The sequence below is a fragment of the Castor canadensis genome, chromosome 1, assembly GCF_047511655.1.
Source record: "Castor canadensis chromosome 1, mCasCan1.hap1v2, whole genome shotgun sequence".
Classification (NCBI taxonomy): domain Eukaryota; kingdom Metazoa; phylum Chordata; class Mammalia; order Rodentia; family Castoridae; genus Castor; species Castor canadensis.
The window spans coordinates 138,683,649-138,702,602 of NC_133386.1; the positions used below are offsets into that span (position 1 = coordinate 138,683,649).

Here is an 18,954-nt window from a genome sequence, read left to right on the forward strand (position 1 = left end):
TTAAAATTAGAAGTTTATTTAAGAGTCTGTGAGTTTTCATATGTTGAGAAAATACTGAACACTCTTCTAGGTATTATTGATATAGCAATGCCCAAAAAGGGGGTGGGGGTGGGGGAAGTCCTTGTACTTAACAGAGCTTCTCTTCTGTGGATATGTGTGTCTTCCAAATATATTACCTTCTTTCTTTGAAAGCCACTTATGTGGCATTTTAGTCTATTGGAAAAGAGTGGCCTTTCTAGTGGCATATGCTGTCATCTCTGTACAAAAGACAAATTGGCCAAAAAGATTGAACATTTGTGAGATTTAGAGAGTATACAGATGAACCATTCGAAAGGTTTGGATTCATGTGAGTTTGAGGAAAGGAAATGGATTCATGTGAATTTGAGATTGATCATACGACAGCAATTTGAAAAATGGTTCTCAAGCACATACAAAGTAAACATGTAATCTATCTTTAGGGGAAGAAGGAAATGTTGCAGAACCTTATTTGCAGTTGATGGAATTTGAGCAGTGAACCTTTTCAAGTTGCTTTGGCAGTTTCAGTTTTCTACAAGAGTACTAATGTTTTGTTTTTAGGCATGGTTTGTGAAGTTCACTTTGTAATTCTCTGGAAATAACAGATGAATTTCGTATCTGCTTATATAAACAGAACAAATGGATCTCTAAAAGCACAGAAGCCACATAAGAATCATTGAACAGTGAGTGTTAGATCCTAGGGTAAAATCAAGCCTAGCTTGACTGAATATAGCTAACCACTGAGGTGTTGGTAAAATCATTTGCAGTAGTCAAACTGAAATTGCTGCAGGCAAGTTCTGCGTGTTAATGTACTTCCTGTGGTCTTTGGCAGAATGCTGCCGGTGAAAGAAGGATACAAAAGGTTACTGTGCCTGAGAGAAAGAGCAGGAAAAGATTGTGGACTTTAGGGGTGGCCACCTTGCTGAAGGACAAACACAGAGTAAACATGGCAGTGACCCTGTGGGGTCCCTCTGTTGCACCTAGAAACTTTTGCTTTTTTATTCTTAAATTTTAACAAATAAATTTACAGAATTGAGCATACTACCCAAGAGATTAGTGTTTGTGGTTTTTTGTTTGTTTGTGTTTTTGGTGAATTTCATCCATATAGAAGCTGCAGTTCAGCTTTATGCTGCTAGTGTTCTGTCCGTTGCTATTAAGAGAGAAAGGCTATACTGCATTCTTGAAGTTTTCTTCTGGCAGGCTTACCCTGTAACCAGTAAGGACATAGGGCAACTATCATGCAGAAATACTCCATCTGAAAAGTGAGGGTTAATTTCTATATTCATGTTGATGCTTTTTAAATGATTTTGGTTTTTTATCTTAATATTTTATCTTATTTTTCTTTGGCTTGCAGAGGTGTTTAGAGATACATTTGGAAAGAAGTGTAGTTTTTTCTGAAAATGCCTAATGTATTTTTATTTTTGAAGTTTTAAAATTGCATTAGAAGAAGGAATGGTGAATATAATTAAATGTGGGTGAATGTAGTACTCCTGGGCCACATAGATTTGCTTGCTTATATCTTTTTGTGGAGGTTCAAGCACACCTCTTAAAGGAGCAAGCAAAAATCATTGCTTATGCTGCTTCCTGTGTCCCGTTTCTATTAATGAGTTTAGTGATTAGGCCAGGATAAAACAGGGGTGAGTAGGGAGAAGAAATGAGACTCAAACCATGCTTTTGAAACTTTTATATGTAATGTGCTTCTCTTCTTTCTTGCTTCCTTTTTAATTTTAATTCCTAATTTTTTGAGACAGGGTCGTTCTCTGTAGCCCTGACTTGCAACTCATGATCCTCTTGCCTTAGTCTCCTGAGTACTGGTATTATAGGCATGTACCACTATACCTAGCTGCTTTTTTTTTTTTTTAACTTTTTATCCCTTTTGTACTAGGCTTAGTGGTCTGCACATGTTTTGACTAGTTATTTGCCTGGTTCTACTAGTTGAGTTTGACTCCCTTGCTCTAACCATTTGTCAAAAAAACATGACTAAAGACAATACACAGACTTCTCTTATTTCAACCTCTGTATATAGGTTTCAGTGCTGTGGACTCTTCTGTCTAGTGTAGGTCAAACAGCATATATTGAGACCTTGTGTGTCAGGCATTGTTCTAAGCACTTTACATGCATTAACTGGTTTCTGTTTTCTCAATAACCTTTTGGGAGTACTTACTACTATTTCTCTTTTACAATGTAGACATGGAGCAAGTAAGCAAAATTACTCTCAGTCTTCTGCCTTATGTTCTCTTCTCTCCCTTCAAATAACCTAGCCCCTGGGCATATTTTAAAAAGCTCAATAAAGAAACAGGATCAACAGGTGCAGGTGGCTCATGCCTGTAATCCTAGCTACTCAGGAGGCAGAGTTCAGGAGGATCGCACTTCAAAGTGAGCCCAGGCAAATAGTTGGTGAGACCCTGTCGTGAAAAAACCCTACACAAAAAGGGCTAGTGGAGTGGCTCAAGGTATAAGAGACAGGATAATTTTAAGAGAGACATTGGCAGACTGAAGTGCATTCCCAAGATGACCAAGATGGTTGGGGTGGAAATGATACAATGTGGGAAAATGGTTGAAGAAACTGCAGGTTTTCAGTAGCCTGCATTATACATTTCATGTGTGAGTACATTGTGGGGATTTGGCTGGTGTTTGTATTTGTAATTCTGAAGTGCAGAACTAGGAACAAAGACTAGAGGCATCAGTATAATAAAAGGCATTCTCTAGGTGGAGGAGCTCCAGAGTGGAAGGGACAGTGTCTTCCAGGACTGCTCAAGTAAAATAATAAGTAGGCCATCTTTTGTTGATACTGTAGTAGGTATTTATGTAATACAGTTTTTCTCCTTAAAAGTTTTTTTCATTTAATGTTCCCCACTGCTCATAGTATTGTAGGACAGACACAAGTGAAGCTTCTTCCTCCTTTGAAGGGTGCCACTTTGCAATTTCTCCTTTAATTGTTCTAGTTTTACTCCTGAATCAAACTGAATTCTTGTTTCCACTGAGGTATGTTTCGACCTTGAAGATCCACTTAATTGGTTCAATTTCCATCTCTTGAAAAGTCAACATTTATCAAGCACTTATTTTATGACTGCTGGAGATGTCAGGAGGCTGTGTGTGTGTGTGTGTAGGATGATGGAATGTAAGTTGCTCTTGAATGTTACCAAGTAAGACAAGGAGTGGTGGAAAATAAAGCTGAGTTGCACAGGAACCATGTCATGTAAGAAACATGAGAAATAGCTTTATGAGATCAACTGCTTTATTATATGAAGGCTGGGAGCATCTTTGTTTACCCTGTGATTTCTTCTTAGAACAGTGAAATTCTTGTAACTGATAATTATCCCTTTTTGCTTTGGCCACTTGGAAATTCACTTTAGCTGTTGAACAGGGTGATATTAGGGATATGGCAGATCTACTACTGACACAGTAGGGAAGTTTGGTTAATTTTAATTGTTTCTGGTTTATTTCAAGGTTGTGTCTGCTTTCTTTTGCTTATATCCTTCGACAATTCTGTGTAAGTCTTTGTTACTGGCAAGTATTGGTAGCATTTGTTTTCAGCCTCTCTTCAAGCAGTAGTCTCACCGTATTCCTTTGATTCAAGGCATGGACCTGCCTCCTGACACCTGTACTGCTTGGAACCCTTTTAGTTTCCTTTACATTCCTGGGGTCACACTATCCATCACCCTCTCTTTAATCTACATTTCAATTTTGCTCACAGTTTTGCTTTTCTGGTTCAGGAGGATAGTTACATTATTTTCTTCCCCATCTTTTTTTTTTTTAACGGAACGCTTCACGAATTTGCGTGTCATCCTTGCACAGGGGCCATGCTAATCTTCTCTGTATCATTCCAGTTTTAGTATATGTGCTGCCAAAGCGAGCACCTTCCCATCTTTGTCTTACTCATTTTCTCTTTTTTAATTTTAAAAAATCTTTTATACGTAAGGATTTTGCGAAGAATAGGTAGACAGTGCACAAAAGTATGAATTAATTGCATGATCTTTATTTGCAGCCTTTCTTAGATAGTCTTTATGGCTCAGATAGTCTCTTTTTGACTCTTGCATTGTGTGATATACTATTAAATATTTCTCCTGAAAAACTTTCTGGCTCTAATGGGTTCATTTCACTGCCTTTGATTTTTTGTTTTGTTTTGTTTTAACAGTACTGGGGTTTGAACTCAGGACTTCACACTTGCTAGGCAAGCACTCTACCACTTGAGCCACTCTGCCAGCCCTTCACTGCCTTTGAAAACTGGCATAAGAGAAACAAAAATTTGCTTATCCTGGTATTTTCCCACACTGTTGGTTTTACAGTGATAAAATGAAATGATATATATGTCTTGAGATAAATCATGAGTTCTTGGAAGATTATGTTTGAATTTGCTGGTGACACATGGTAGTAAAAATATGCATAAATGATAACGTGAATAATGTGTCCATCTTCTGAATGCCAGAATCTGGTACAGTTAGATATTTGTAAACTTAATGTGTGTTATTTTTCTTGAGGTTCAACTTCAAACTAGTATTTACATTTGAGTTCATTGAAAGAACACCTAGGCAGGTGTACTGCCACTTGAACCACCAGGGCAGGACTTTTTCATGTTGGGTATTTTCAAAATAGGGTTTCAAGAACCATTTGTCTAGACTGTCCTTGAACCACAGTTTCGGAGGGCTTTGGTTTTTAAGACTAGAAACTCAAATTTATCAGTTTATTTGGGGGGAAATGTCCCAATACAACAAATAAGATGTGTAATCTGTTCATATAGAATGGGAATCTGTCTGGTCAAGATATTAGCTTTAAACACACCAGAAGAAAGCTTACAGATTAGACTGTTTAGTAAGCATTTAATTTGAACTGAGGAAGTGAGTTTGTGGGTTTATTTTTAGGGTGGAGAGGCTTAGATTTTTTATGTACAATTTTATGTCCTGCATATTTTACATTTTGACCATTTTTAATGTAGAGTTCAGTGGCATTAAATACATGCACAGTATTATGCAGTGGTTATCATTATTTCCAATATGTTTTCATCGCTCAAAACCGAAACTTTGTATGTATTAAGCAATAATTCCCCATTGCCTTCCTCCTCAACCCCTGATAATGTCTAATCTACTTTCTTGCTATGAATATTCTCATTCTTTGTATTTCATATAAGTTGAATCACGATATTTGCCCTTTCTGAGTTCACTGTTCTTAAAAATATATTTTTTCCTCTGCTGCAGGATTGTCTGAGTAGTGGTCTTCAATTTTTTTGTAGTGCTGGGCATTGAACCCAGGGCCCTCACATGCTAGGCAAGCACTTTACCATGGAGTTGTATCCTTATCCCCCATATTTTGATTATATATTCTATGAAAAGTTTTAAGTGGTATACCTGTGTATATGTTTATTTCTAAGATGTATGCATGCTCTGTGTACTAATATATTGTGAATATTATAGACTGTTCATTAAACTTAAAAGAATGAATAAAACCTTAAAGAATGAAATAAACATTGGCAATACCTTTTGATGGCATCCTGCTATCATTGTCTCATATTTCAAGGTATAAAAGTTTATTTCTTGACAGATTTTATTGCTGAGTCATTAGAGCTACTTCATATTGCTTCTGACAAAGTGGCTCTTTTGTGGGGGTAGAAAGTTTCAGCTCTGTTGTTTGCTTGCATTTGAATTATTAGTATTTATTTCAGTCCGTGTTTCTTTACTAGAATCTTATAAAAGTGTTCTTACTCATTTTGTGAGGGAACATTCAATTAAAGTGATATTTAATCCACAAAATAACTCAACAGGTACATATAAACTGCAGCATGTTTGAATTTTTTGCAAGTGAAGGTGGTGCTATACTCCAGAGCTCAGTCTGTGTTCTAGAACGTCTTTTCTTTCCCAGAATATCTTGTGAATTTTCCATGGGATCAGACTGATACTCTGTCCAAGTAAGGAGCAGGAATGGGCTGCACCAAAGGTGTATCTGTACTTAAATGTTAGTACTGTTTAAGTGGTTTATTATACAGGTGATTCAAATATTTTCTTTATATATTTATATTGATTGGCCTCCATACTCCTCTGGGGCACATACATTGGTCTCAGTCTCACTGACCTAAAGTCACATGCTGGTCGTCTTAACACCTTTTCCTTAGAGTGGCTTGCTTAATCACTGTGATTATAATCTCATCACAAAATTAGAGGCATTAAGGCTTCAGGTCAGATAAATAGCAATAAATCTCTGTGTAGATTCCATTTTCCTTCCCAAATGTGCAAATTAGACTCCTTGTTGTGTGTCCTAAACACTATAGTATCTGTAGTAATAAGTTTAAAAGTATATATTGAGGTAAGGAAAATAAAACTTTTGCTTTCAGAAAGCATATAATTTTTAAAGGCTTCATTTTGAGGGGTAATTTTATTTTCACTTGTTTTTCTTATTCTCAGAAAGCAAGGTTTTGTACTGGGTTGGATAATGTCCCCCCACAAAATCATGTCTGTCAGAACCTGTGAATGTGACCTTATTTGGAAGCAGGAACTCTGCACATGGATTAGAATAGGCTGTAATACAGTGACTGATGTCCTCATAAGAAGGGAAATTTGGAAAGAGAGATACAGAGAAGAATTCTGAATGTGACAATGGAGGCAGAAATTAGATTGATCAATCTGTAAACCAAGGAATGCCAATGATAGCTGGCTACCTCCATATGCTAATAGAGATGTATGGAACAGATTCTCCCTCAGAACCTCCAAAAACGGAACCAACCCACTGGGGACTGGTGGCTCATGCCTGTAATCCTAGCTACTCAGGAAGCTGAGATCAGGAGGATTAAATTTCAAGGTCATTTGGGGGAAATAGTTTGTGAGACCCCATCTCTAAGATAATCAGAGCAAAATGAACTGGAGGTGTAGCTCAAGTGGTAAGTGATAGAGCACTTGCTTTACAAATGCAAAGCCCTGAGTTTAAACCCCAGTCCCACCAAACAAACAAACAAAAAAGGAACCTGGACTTGTAACCTCTAGAACTGTGAAAGGATAAATTTCTGTTGTCTTAACCCACCAGACTGTGTGCTTTGTTATAGCACCTATGGGAAACTAATACAGTAACTCAGTATAATTTCCCTATTCAAAATCAAGTTGAGCTTCTTGATATAGCTACCTGAATAAGTGTGATTGAAAAAATGGATATCGTAAAAAGAAAAAAATGAATGTCTGTCTTCTAAATTATAGTAATTTTTGGAGTATAAGTATGTGCCATTATTTTATTTGAATTGTTACACTAACACTATAAGGTAATCACACTTTTATTTTTCTTTTTTTTTTCAGCACTGAGGTTTGAACTTGTGGCCTCACACTTGTTAGGCAGGTGCTTTACCATTTGAGCCACTCTGCCAGCCCTTTTTTGTATTGGTTATTTTCAAGATAGGGTCTTGCAAATTTTTTGCCTTGACTGGCCTGGAACTGCAGTCTTCCTGATCTCTACCTCCCAAGTAGCTAGGATTACAGGCATGTAATCCTATAATCATAATTTTAAATTGACAGACTCTAAAAGGGTGGCTCTCACTCAGACTGAGCCTTATTATCCAACTAAAAGCCTGTGCTCTTTCCTCTGTCACTGTCTCTCTGTACACTTCAGAGGTCATGTTCTGGTAGTGGCAATCACTCGTACTTACAGTTTTTCTTCTTTACCTCATAATTTAACTTTGTAAATTCTGAACAAATAAAAATGATAACCCCTTGTAGATGTCTGTCTTTTCCAAACTCTGTGCTTCTCATTTCTAGCCAGAGACTAGAATATGGAACCAAACTATGCCATTCTAGTTCCATGAGATTGTTGAGTAGTTGAAACCAGGAAGTATCAGAGATTTATCATGGAAGTTCCAGAATTTTATTTAGAGAATCAGAATGATGAGAACACCCATTCTTATTTATTAATAGCTTCAAATACACTAAGCAAAGCCAAGTCATTGGATGCTTACTGTTTCAGTACACCCAGAAAGTAAACTAGCTGCCAATAAAGACTAGTATAATTGGTAAGGTCTAACATATTCTATTCTGTTTGTTTGTTTGTTTGCTCACTTACTGGTTTGTTTTTTTTGAGAAAGGGTCTCACTATATATCCCAGAGCTTTCTTATCCTCTTCACCCTGACTACTGGAGTTGTAGGTATATTCCACCATGCCTGGCAACATACTCCATTTATGATGGTTGGTCAGAAATAAAATTAAATCTTTCTTTTTTGGGGGAGAAAAGGTTTTTTTTTTTTTTTTTAACTTAGGGCCTTGTGCTTGCTAGGCAGGCACTCTTACCACTTGAGCCACAACCCCTTTCCTTTAGTTATTTTTCAGATAGGGGCTCACATTTTTGCTTGGGGCCTGCCTTAGACCATGATCCTCCTACCAACTGCTTCCCTCCCAGTGTAGCTGGAATGATAGGAAAGAGCATTACTATACCCAACTTATTGATTGATACGGGGTCTCACTAACTTTTTGCACAGGCTGGCCTCAAACTGTGATCCTCCTAATCTCTATCTCTCAAGTAACTGGGATTATAATCAAGCATGAGCCACCATGCCTGGACAAGATTAAACCTATTACCTATTTTTTTTTTTCTTGCAGTAGTGGGAATTGCATCCAGGGCCTCTGACTTGGTAGGCAAGCAGTCTACCACTTGAGCCACATCCCAGTCCTTTTGTTTTGTATTTTATTTTTGAGATAGGGTTTCACTCACTTTTTGCCCAGGCAAGCCTTGAACTTGCAATCCTGCTGCCTCTGCCTCCAAGTAGCTGGGATTACAAACACGTGTGTGCCTATTATCTATTCTTAGTAGAAGAGAATAAAATAAAGGGAAGAGCAATAGTCCTGGTTGTATTCTTACATTTGATTATAGATGTTTTGGGGAAATTTATGACAATTCAGAATGAACATTGAAACATTGCAGGGATGAAAAATGTATGTATGCAGTTTCTCCATCTAACCCTTTATTTAAATAATGTTTATTAATAGTATAGTTTGGCTAACACTGAGACCCTACCATGTAGCAGGCACTGTCAGGTGGTAAGGATGTTATGAATAAAATTAGATAATTTCCTTTGAAGAACATTTTTTTATTGTTAATTAAAAGAAGTAACATAATTAACTGCGTTTGAGAAAGATAAAAACTATTTGCAAGTGTGTTTTACAAGTAGAGTTTAAAAAATGGATGGAAAAAATGTTATGTGTGGATAGAAAATTTTATTTGATAATCCACATTTAAAATTTTGAGACTACTATATAAAGGGTCTTTTTGTTCATAAGCTGGAAGAAGAGAAGCAGTTTCTGCAAAATGAAGGTTCCCCCCCACTTACATACATTTTTTTCCTTGGCAGCACTGGGGGTTGAACTCAGAACCTTGCACTTGCTAGGCAGGTACTCTACGACTTGAGCCACACCACCAGCCCTTTCTTTATTACTTATTGTTGAGATAGGGTCTCATTTTATGCCTATGCTGCCTAGACCATGATCCTTCTATTTGTGCTTCCTCATGTTGCTGTAATGACAGGCATATATCACCACCCCCAGCCATTGGTTGAGATGGGATCTTGTGAACTTTTTGCCTGGGCTGGCCTGAAACCACAATTGTCCTGATCTCGGCCTCCCAAGTAGCTAGGATTACAGGCTTAAGCCACCATGCCTGGCTTTCATTTGTATTTGTTGAGAGGAAAAGTACAGCATTGGATTCTTTATGGTAGACTTCAATTGCAATACTAAACATTTTTTTCCTTCTTAAAATAAAAAACATCACATGGCTGTTTGTTTTTTTTAATAAGTCTCATTCTAATGGAGAAATAGACTCAAACAGTTAAAGGTACCTTGTCTGGTTTTGCCTAGGAGAATCCATTATCCCTCATGAAATACAGACATATCAATGCTCCTCATTAGAGAACTGCTTCATAGTGTATGAATAACCTGTCCTTCAGACCATCAGTTCAGGCAAGTTTAAATTTTAGACATGTATCTGAAATCACTTTTCATCTTTCCTTTTTATATATTGGCCTTTTGTTTGAGAATCAGTTGTTCTGAAGGAGGACTGCCCCCTTGATGTGCTCTGTGTAACCTGCCAGAGTGAATTTTGGACAAGCAACAGAAGCCTGTATTTTAAGTCAGTTGGTTCCACACATAGCTTCCACATTGGCTGAATACCACCTAACCTTTTAATATGTGTGCAGAAAGACTCACGAACCAAAATTTAATTTTATAAACCAAAGTTATTCTATCCCAGTCTGTTGCCTGAGTCAACTTAATTCTCTTAAGTTGTCTTGCTTCTTATTTTTTTTTCTGAGAAAGGAACAAGTGAGCTAATGCTTTTGTTGTTGTTGTTATTTTATTAGCATATATTCATTATACAAGGTGGGGGGGATTCATTGTGACAATTCCAGATAGCCTTACATTGTACATTGGTTCGATCGCCCCCACCATCTCTCCTCTACCACTCCCTCCCTGCCCCATTTAAATCAATTGCAAAAGGTTTCATCATTCATAAATGTGTATAAAGCCTATCAATCATATTCTTTCACCTTCATTTTTTCCATTCACCCTCCCCGCCCCCATGCTTCTTTAAAAGAGGGAACCATAACACTAAGCAGGAAACATTCTTTTTTTTTCCTTTTTCTTTTATTATTCATATGTGCATACAAGGCTTGGTTCATTTCTCCCCCTTGCCCCCACCCCCTCCCTTACGACCCACTCCACCCTCTCCCTCTCCCCTCCCCTCAATACCCAGCAGAAACTATTTTGCCCTTATTTCTAATTTTGTTGTAGAGAGAGTATAAGCAATAATAGGAAGGAACAAGGGTTTTTGCTGGTTGAGATAAGGATAGCTATACAGGGAGTTGACTCACATTGATTTCCTGTGCGTGGGTGTTACCTTCTAGGTTAATTCTTTTTGATCTAACCTTTTCTCTAGTTCCTGGTCCCCTTTTCCTATTGTCCTCAGTTGCTTTTAAGGTATCTGCTTTAGTTTCTCTGCGTTAAGGGCAACAAATGCTAGCTAGTTTTTTAGGTGTTTTACCTATACTCACCCCTTCCTTGTGTGCTCTCGCTTTTATCATGTGCTCATAGTCCAATCCCCTTGTTGTGTTTGCCCTTGATCTAATGTCCACATATGAGGGAGAACATACGATTTTTGGTCTTTTGGGCCAGGCTAACCTCACTCAGAATGATGTTCTCCAATTCCATCCATTTACCAGCGAATGATAACATTTCATTCTTCTTCATGGCTGCATAAAATTCCATTGTGTATAGATACCACATTTTCTTAATCCATTCGTCAGTGGTGGGGCATCTTGGCTGTTAGCAGGAAACATTCTGTGGGGGCACTCACACTGCACTGCTTACCTATAAAGTCCAGGAGTGCAGAATTATGTTTTGCTCATGATTTATTTCTAGTTCTTAGTATAGTACCTGGCACGTTTAAATGCTTAAATAATATTCCATGTATGAAAAATGAAGAATTCCATCTCCATATCTGCTCTGTTGAATGTTAACATTCTACACATTGATAACATGTTATTCTCAAGCTGAGAAACAGGTATCACTGCAAGGAATTCAAAGTGTGTCTTTTTACTAATAAGTAAAAGTTAGAAGTAGCTCATATCATGTAAACCCACTCCTTTACATTTTTAGAAATTAATCATTAATAAAACTTACATTTAAATAGCTTGCCAAAACTTTTTCTTTTAGTAGAATTAAGCCCTCATATCCCTTTAATAATTTATCTTTAAAGTACTTTATTGTGTAAGTATGTATAATTTAACAGAATTATACTTAGTCTTCATAAACTAACAAATGTGAACCAAACATTATTAACTCAAATACTTTTTTTTTTTTTTGTGGTGGTGGGGATCAAATTCAGGGCTTCATGAATGCTAGACAGGACTGTACCACTGAGCTATATCCTCAGCCTCAGAAACACTTGTTTTTAATGAACTATTAGCAAAGAATTATTAATTCAGGTAAATACTATTTTTATTGGTTTAAACATCGGAATTTAATTTGTTGTTAAATAATGAGAGCAACCTTTAGATTTTTAGGGTAGATGCAAAGTTAAATAAAATGTGATTATTTATCTTTGAAAGGATTTATAATCAGGTAGGATACAGTAGAAGACAGAATGAAGCAGTTTCCAAGTTAGAACTATATGCAGCAAGTTGATAAGCAGAGAGAAACAATCATTACTAATAGTGATTAGGGCACAAAGACTGGATAAGACATTCAGAATTAATTACTGTTGGAAAATTGTATACCAATTCCTGACCACTCAGGCCCTCTTTGGCCTATTTGGCTCAGTTCTTTCCCTATTTGGCTTAAACACTAATGCATGTCTTAAATATTTTTAGATTTTTTACATTAAAAATTTTGATAATTTGCTAAAAAAAATGAATTTTTGGAAGATGAGAATTTTCAGTTTACTTAATCACTCTATAGTTTACCTATCCGTAAAATAGGATAATAATAACAATGCCATGTAGAGTTGTTACTTGCCTTTTTTTGTTAAGTGTACTTTCTCATGGATAGACATTTCATTGTAGAATAAATTGTCTAGAGACTCTTTGAGTGTATCTGTGCCAAAAATCCTTTTGTAGACCATTGAAATCAGAACTACCCTGAAAACAATAAGAGGGGAGACTTGAGTGTTCTGAGCAGGTTTAAAAATTTTTTATTTTATTTTATTGAGACAGGGTCTTGCTATATAGCCCAGCCTGGCCTTGAACTTAGGATCTTCCTCCCTCAGCCTCTGGAGAGTTGGGATTGCAGTGCATGCCACCATGCCTGGCTTAGAGCAGGTTTTAAATTGGGGATTTTAAATCTGTGCCTGGGTTTTATGCAACTGCTTCTTTGCTATCAAAGATTTTTTTTTTTTTTTTGAGAACATTGACTTTTAGGTTGGAAACAGTCTTATCATTGAGGATTCTAGAACTGGATGCCATTTAATCTCAGTACTTCTTCCACTTTAAAAAACATTTGCTCACCAGGTGCTGGTGGCTCATGCCTGTAATTCTAGCTACTCAGGAGGTAGAGATCAGGAGGATCACAGTTTGAAGCCAGCCTGGGTGAATAGTTTGCAAGACCTCATCTCAAAAACCCTATCACAAAAAAGGGCTGGTGGAGTGGCTCAAGGTATAGGCTCTGAGTTCAAATCCAAACACTGCAAAAAAATTTTTTTTCTGACTCCTTAAGAATGATTAGAACAAAAGTTTTTTTTTTGTGTGTGTGTTTTTATTTCTTTTACTCATATGTGCATACAAAAAGAACAAAGTTAATGAGACCGTCTCCCTTTCTTCAATTTGATTAATTTAATTTTTGCTGTTAGTGGCTTCTTTATCTTTCTGTATTGTCTTTCTATCTTGACAGATCATTTAGATCTGCCCTTGGAATAAAATTTGACACATTCCAAGCACATTTTGTACCTAAAGTATTTTGAACTCAGTTATTCAGTTGCTATTATATTGAGGATGTGTGTGTTAAAGTTTAACATGCTTTTGCTTTCTTTTATTTTGGGTAATTCTGAACATCTAGCAAAGTTGAAAGAATGTTGTAGTTAACACTCAAAATACTCTCCATGTATATTTTCTTTATCAGATAGCTATCCATCTGTTGATCCTCCTACTATCCATTAATTCATTTTGTTTTTAGTGCAAACTAAATTATGGAAATTTGGACACTTAATCTCTAAATGCTGTAAGCTCCCACCAGTTTTGCTATGTTGCCTAGGCTGGCTGTGAATTCCTGGGCTCAAGGAAATCCTCCTCCCTCAGTCTCTACAATAGTCAGGACTAAATGTGTGCATAATGGGCCTGGTTCTCAGAGTTTGTTTTTGAAAGGTCTATCTTCTCCCTTTTTATTTCACTCAGAGTTGGTGTTTTAATTCTTTTTTCCTCACTCTTTATTTATATGTTTTATTTTAATATCAGGATGAATCTACTGCAGTCAGTTCTGTTACTAAGTTCTTCTCAATACTCAAAATTAGATTTACTTTTTCTCTGGGTTGGAATTTTATTTTTAATTCACTTGTTTTATTTATTTATTTATGTTTATTTTTTGGGAGACAGAGTTTCACCATGTCCTACGTTGACCTCAAACTCAAAATCCTCCTGCCTCCTTCACCTCCTTCATCAGTGCTGGGATTCCAGGTGTGTGTCACAACACCTGACTTTGGATTTTTTGTTTATTTGTTTAAAAAAAAAAAAGGTGCTTGACTGGGTATATAACTCAGTGGCGGAGTGCATTCTTATCATATGCAAGGTCCTGGGTTCCACCCCTGGCACCTAAACAAATAAATAAATAATAAAAAAAAGGTACTTCATAATCATTTTAGTTACTTTTGTGTGTTTTATGACTTATATAAGTATAGGACTTCTCACCTATAGTTTGCAATAGGAGTTTTGAAGACACAAATTCCTCTACATCATTAGACATAAGAAGCAGTGCTTGCTTTTAAATTACTTAGAAGATTTCATGTAGTTATGAGCTCTTTGTGGCTAGGGATTGTATATCACTGTTTCTTGTAGTTCACAACTTCACAAAGGGAAGAACCCAAATACTTGATAGATTGACTCTTTGATGTAAGTGTTCAAAATATTTTAGCACTGTTGTCCTAAGGTTGAAAATTTTAAAACAAATCTTATGTTTTTCAGTAACTTTCAAGAATCTGTGTTCATCATGTACACGATGTGTATTGTAATGGAATTAAAAAAATCATAGGAAATTATTTAATAAGTGTATACTAGGGAGGCATTGTTCTCAGAATAACAGGATATCCTTCCATTTTTTAGGCTTTGCATTTATAATACATAAAAGACTAATGACATACTCTGGGCATAATTTTTTATAGAAATCTTATTTTAAAATAATTTAAGTATGGACATTAAATTACATAGCCACAATTAATACCCTTAATACATTATTTTAAAATTGGAGTCTAAGTAGCTAGTAAAATCTAAAGCATATCAAACGAACATTACCTTCTGTACTGCTTTGATTGTTGTTTCTTGAAATCTCTATAAGATATAATGTTTTGAAAGTATTGAAAGAGCAGTTAAGTGAAAATTATACCAGGAGGAAGTCTTTTCTTTCTCTGCTATATGTGGGGACGCATACACACTCACTCCTATATTTGGAACTCTTGTTTTTGCCTGCATTCTTTTGACTCTTATCAGATTTAGTTTCTTCCCCTATCTGGAGCCATAATTTTGATTCTTTTAAAATTAAAATTATATAGAAGCTTTAGGATACCAAGAGACAGAGATCACCTAGAGGGTTTACATACCATTTATGTCCTGTCACAGATAATAAAACCCAAACAGTACCTAGACTTCATTTAAAAATAATCAGCTTAGCCAGACGCCGATGGCTCACACCTGTAATCCTAGCTACTCAGGAGGCAGAGATTACTAGGATCGCAGTTTGAAACCATCCCAGGCAGATAGTTCAAGAGACCTCATCTCGAAAAACCCATCACAGAAAAAAGACTGGTGAAGTGGTTCAAAGTGTAGGCCCTGAGTTCAAGCTCTAGTACCGCAATTAAAAAAAAAAAGATTAGCTCCTTGTTCATCTGTATTCACAACTTTATTCATTCATAGAAGGTCAGATCTTAGTCTCCTACCCAGTGCTATAAATGCTAATTCAAACCAAGAGTTGGCATTCTGGGCTCTCATCTGGAGCCTGGAACCTCTGGGGAGTTGGGTGGGAGGAATCACACCAGCACAGGCCCCTCAGGTTGGTCCAGAATCTTTTCTGGTTCCCTAACTCTGATAATTTCATTGGAGGACTTATCCCATTTGCTCAGATCTTGAATCTAGGTGCATAGTATCAGTAAAATTAATTCTAGAAGAAAAATGTGATATAGTTAACCTGGCTGTGAGACTCTGTTCTTTCATCTTGGCTGCTCTGTAATGACCCATGGACACCTCTATCTGCCCACTTGTGAGAAGGCTCGAGAAGGTCTGTGATAGCCAGGTCGTGAGCCAGGTTATGGAGAGCTTCAAACCTGGGTCGCATGTTTGTTGCAGTTGCACTCTGGTTGAAGAAGTAGAAATTGTAACAGTGGAGAGCAGGCACCTCAGACCTCTGAGCCAGGGAATGACTAGACCTCAGAGTTAGCAGTTCATAGTCAGCTTGAAGGTGTGGTTGGTTTTGAAGTCACAGTGATTGAGACCAGGGTGTGTGATTTTCCTACATGTGTTTCTGCCAGTTCCCCCTCCAGCATACATCTGCACCTGGCTCTTCTAATGTGGGACTTCTTAAACAAGATATTGTCAGTGCAGTTGTAAAACTTTTCAACACTGTGCCTGGCTGCGTTGAGGACTCCCTGGGTCATTGTCTTTATTGCTTTGGGAAATTATGTTCTTATGTCTTAATTAAAGTCCTGGGAGAAGGGGGCCCCTTCTCAAGACAAGGCAGGAGGTGAGTAGCATCCCAGCCGGCAGCTGAACATCACTTTTTCTTGCCCTCTGTCTGAAGTTAGAATGTTTAATCATCCAAAGGCTCCTGACTCCAGTGCTGCCAGAGCTTATTGAATAATGGGAGCAGGAAGATAGAGGAGGTGTCCCTGTGGGTTATGTTTATCCTCCCAGAGCAGGGATTGGCCACTGTTTTTTTGTTTTTGTTTTTTTGTAAAGGACCAGATAGAAAATATTTTATGCTTTGGGAGCTGTGTGGTCTCTGCCAAATTACCCAATATTGCTGATGTAGAGTGAAAGCAACCATATGCAGTTGGCAAAAAAAAAAAAAAAAAAAAAAAAAAAAAGGGCTCAACTGTGTTCCAAGCTTTATTTAGTGAAAAAGAACAGAAAGCAGGCTGTAATTTGATGACCTGGGAATGCTCAAACTATTTTTATGAAGGCCTCCCCTGTCCCTTTGTAATTTGTGGATAGATACTTTTGTAAAATTCAGTAAAATGAATTATTGAATAAACAACATAGACTTAACATTCAAGTTTAACATTTTAAATGCCACAGATAACAAATTACATTTCAAGAAGTAATCAAAGAAAAAAAAGAATTGGAGAATCTGAAATGTTGCTATGGAAAGTATGTTCTTGTCTATTAATTTGGAGAATTGCTAATAACTTTATCATTCCACTATATTAAATAAATCAAAAACTAGAAAACTGAATGAAATTGCAGTTCTGCATATATTAAATTCCTCTACACACACTAATACTGTGCATGTCAATATTTGAAATTTTTAAGGTAATAAATTTACTTCTTGATATTAATTTATCTAATATTGGTTGCATTGGTAGCAGTGCCATTTACAAAAGATAAGGTATATGTAAACTGTTACAGTGTTTTTTTTTTTTTTATAGCATTCACTATAGAGAAACCATGGTGCGGTTTTGAGAATTGGAGAATAGATTTAAGACCAGGCATGGTGGCACATATCTATAATCTCAGCTACTCAGGAGGCAAAGATTAGGAGGATTAGGAGGATTGCAGTTTGAGGTCAGCCAGGGCAAAAAAGTTAGCAAGACCCCATCTCAACAAATAAGTCTAGTGCAGTGGGGCACTTCTGTTATCTCAACTATGCAGGAGGTTTAGGTAGAAAGATTGAGGTCTAGGCCAGCCTTGGGCAAAAAGCAAGATCCTATCTGAAAAATAACTTTAAATAAATGGCTAGGTGTGTATGGCTCAAGTGGTAGAGGGCCTGCCTAGCAAGCATGAGGCCCTGAGTTCAAACTTCAGTACCACCAGAAAAAAAGAATAGATTTAAAAGAAATTTTAGCAAGCTTGGGATATTCATGTCTAAACTTTCCCCCCCCCAAAATGAAGCAGGTGATTATTTTCAGAATTCATTTTAATTTTTCACTAGTGATGAGTTCCAACAATTTTATGAAAATGTGTCTCTCAGTTAAAGAAATGGATCATAGATCTGTACATTTCTTATATATGGTGTTCTTTTGATGGGAAAGATACTGAAATTGCCTATCAAATTTGGCCAGTGATGGTCTTTCAACAATAACCTCTCTCTCTGTCTGTCTCTCTCATATGTGTGTGTATGTATATATATATATATATATATATATATATTTTTTTTTTTTTTAATATAATGTTTGTTTTTTTGAGACAGGATCCTGCTATGCAAATTAGGCAGTGACCCTCCTACCTTATAAGGCCTCCCAAGTGCTGGGATCATACGTGTGTGTCACTATGCCTAGTCTATAATATCTTTTTTTTTTCATTTTTCTTTTATTATTCATATATGCATACAAGGCTTGGTTCATTTCTCCCCCCTGCCCCCACCCCCTCCCTTACCACCCACTCCACCCCCTCCCGCTCCCCCCCTCAATACCCAGCAGAAACTATTTTGCCCTTATCTCTAATTTTGTTGTAGAGAGAGTATAAGCAATAATAGGAAGGAACAAGGGGTTTTGCTGGTTGAGATAAGGATAGCTATACAGGGCATTGACTCACATTGATTTCCTGTGCGTGGGTGTTACCTTCTAGGTTAATTCTTTTTGATCTAACCTTTTCTCTAGTTCCTGGTCCCCTTTTCCTATTGGCCTCAGTTGCTTTAAGGTATCTGCTTTAGTTTCTCTGCATTAAGGGCAACAAATGCTAGCTAGTTTTTTAGGTGTCTTACCTATCCTCACCCCTCCCTTGTGTGCTCTCGCTTTTATCATGTGCTCATAGTCCAATCCCCTTGTTGTGTTTGCCCTTGATCTAATGTCCACATATGAGGGAGAACATACGATTTTTGGTCTTTTGAGCCAGGCTAGCCTCACTCAGAATGATGTTCTCCAATTCCATCCATTTACCAGCGAATGATAACATTTCGTTCTTCTTCATGGCTGCATAAAATTCCATTGTGTATAGATAATTATACCTACTTCATAAAAGATATTGCTCAATAGTGGACTATATTGTTAGTATCTGTAGAGATGTTGATCTTTTCATCATATTCTGGTTTTGCCCTTTGATTTTAACTTGGCCATTTAGAAATACTTGTATGCCT

At 36.9% G+C, this 18,954-nt stretch overlaps 1 protein-coding gene and 1 non-coding gene across 8 annotated transcripts in view; one reads left to right on the top strand and one right to left on the bottom strand.

Moving 5' to 3' along the window:
• Nucleotides 1–18,954, top strand: part of Fchsd2 (FCH and double SH3 domains 2) — a 272,221-nt gene that overhangs the window by 55,947 nt on the left and 197,320 nt on the right. The window lies entirely within an intron of this gene.
• On the bottom strand, nucleotides 3,769–3,875 carry LOC141416103 (U6 spliceosomal RNA). Its single transcript, XR_012440995.1, has one exon. It is a non-coding gene; the product is annotated as a U6 spliceosomal RNA (small nuclear RNA).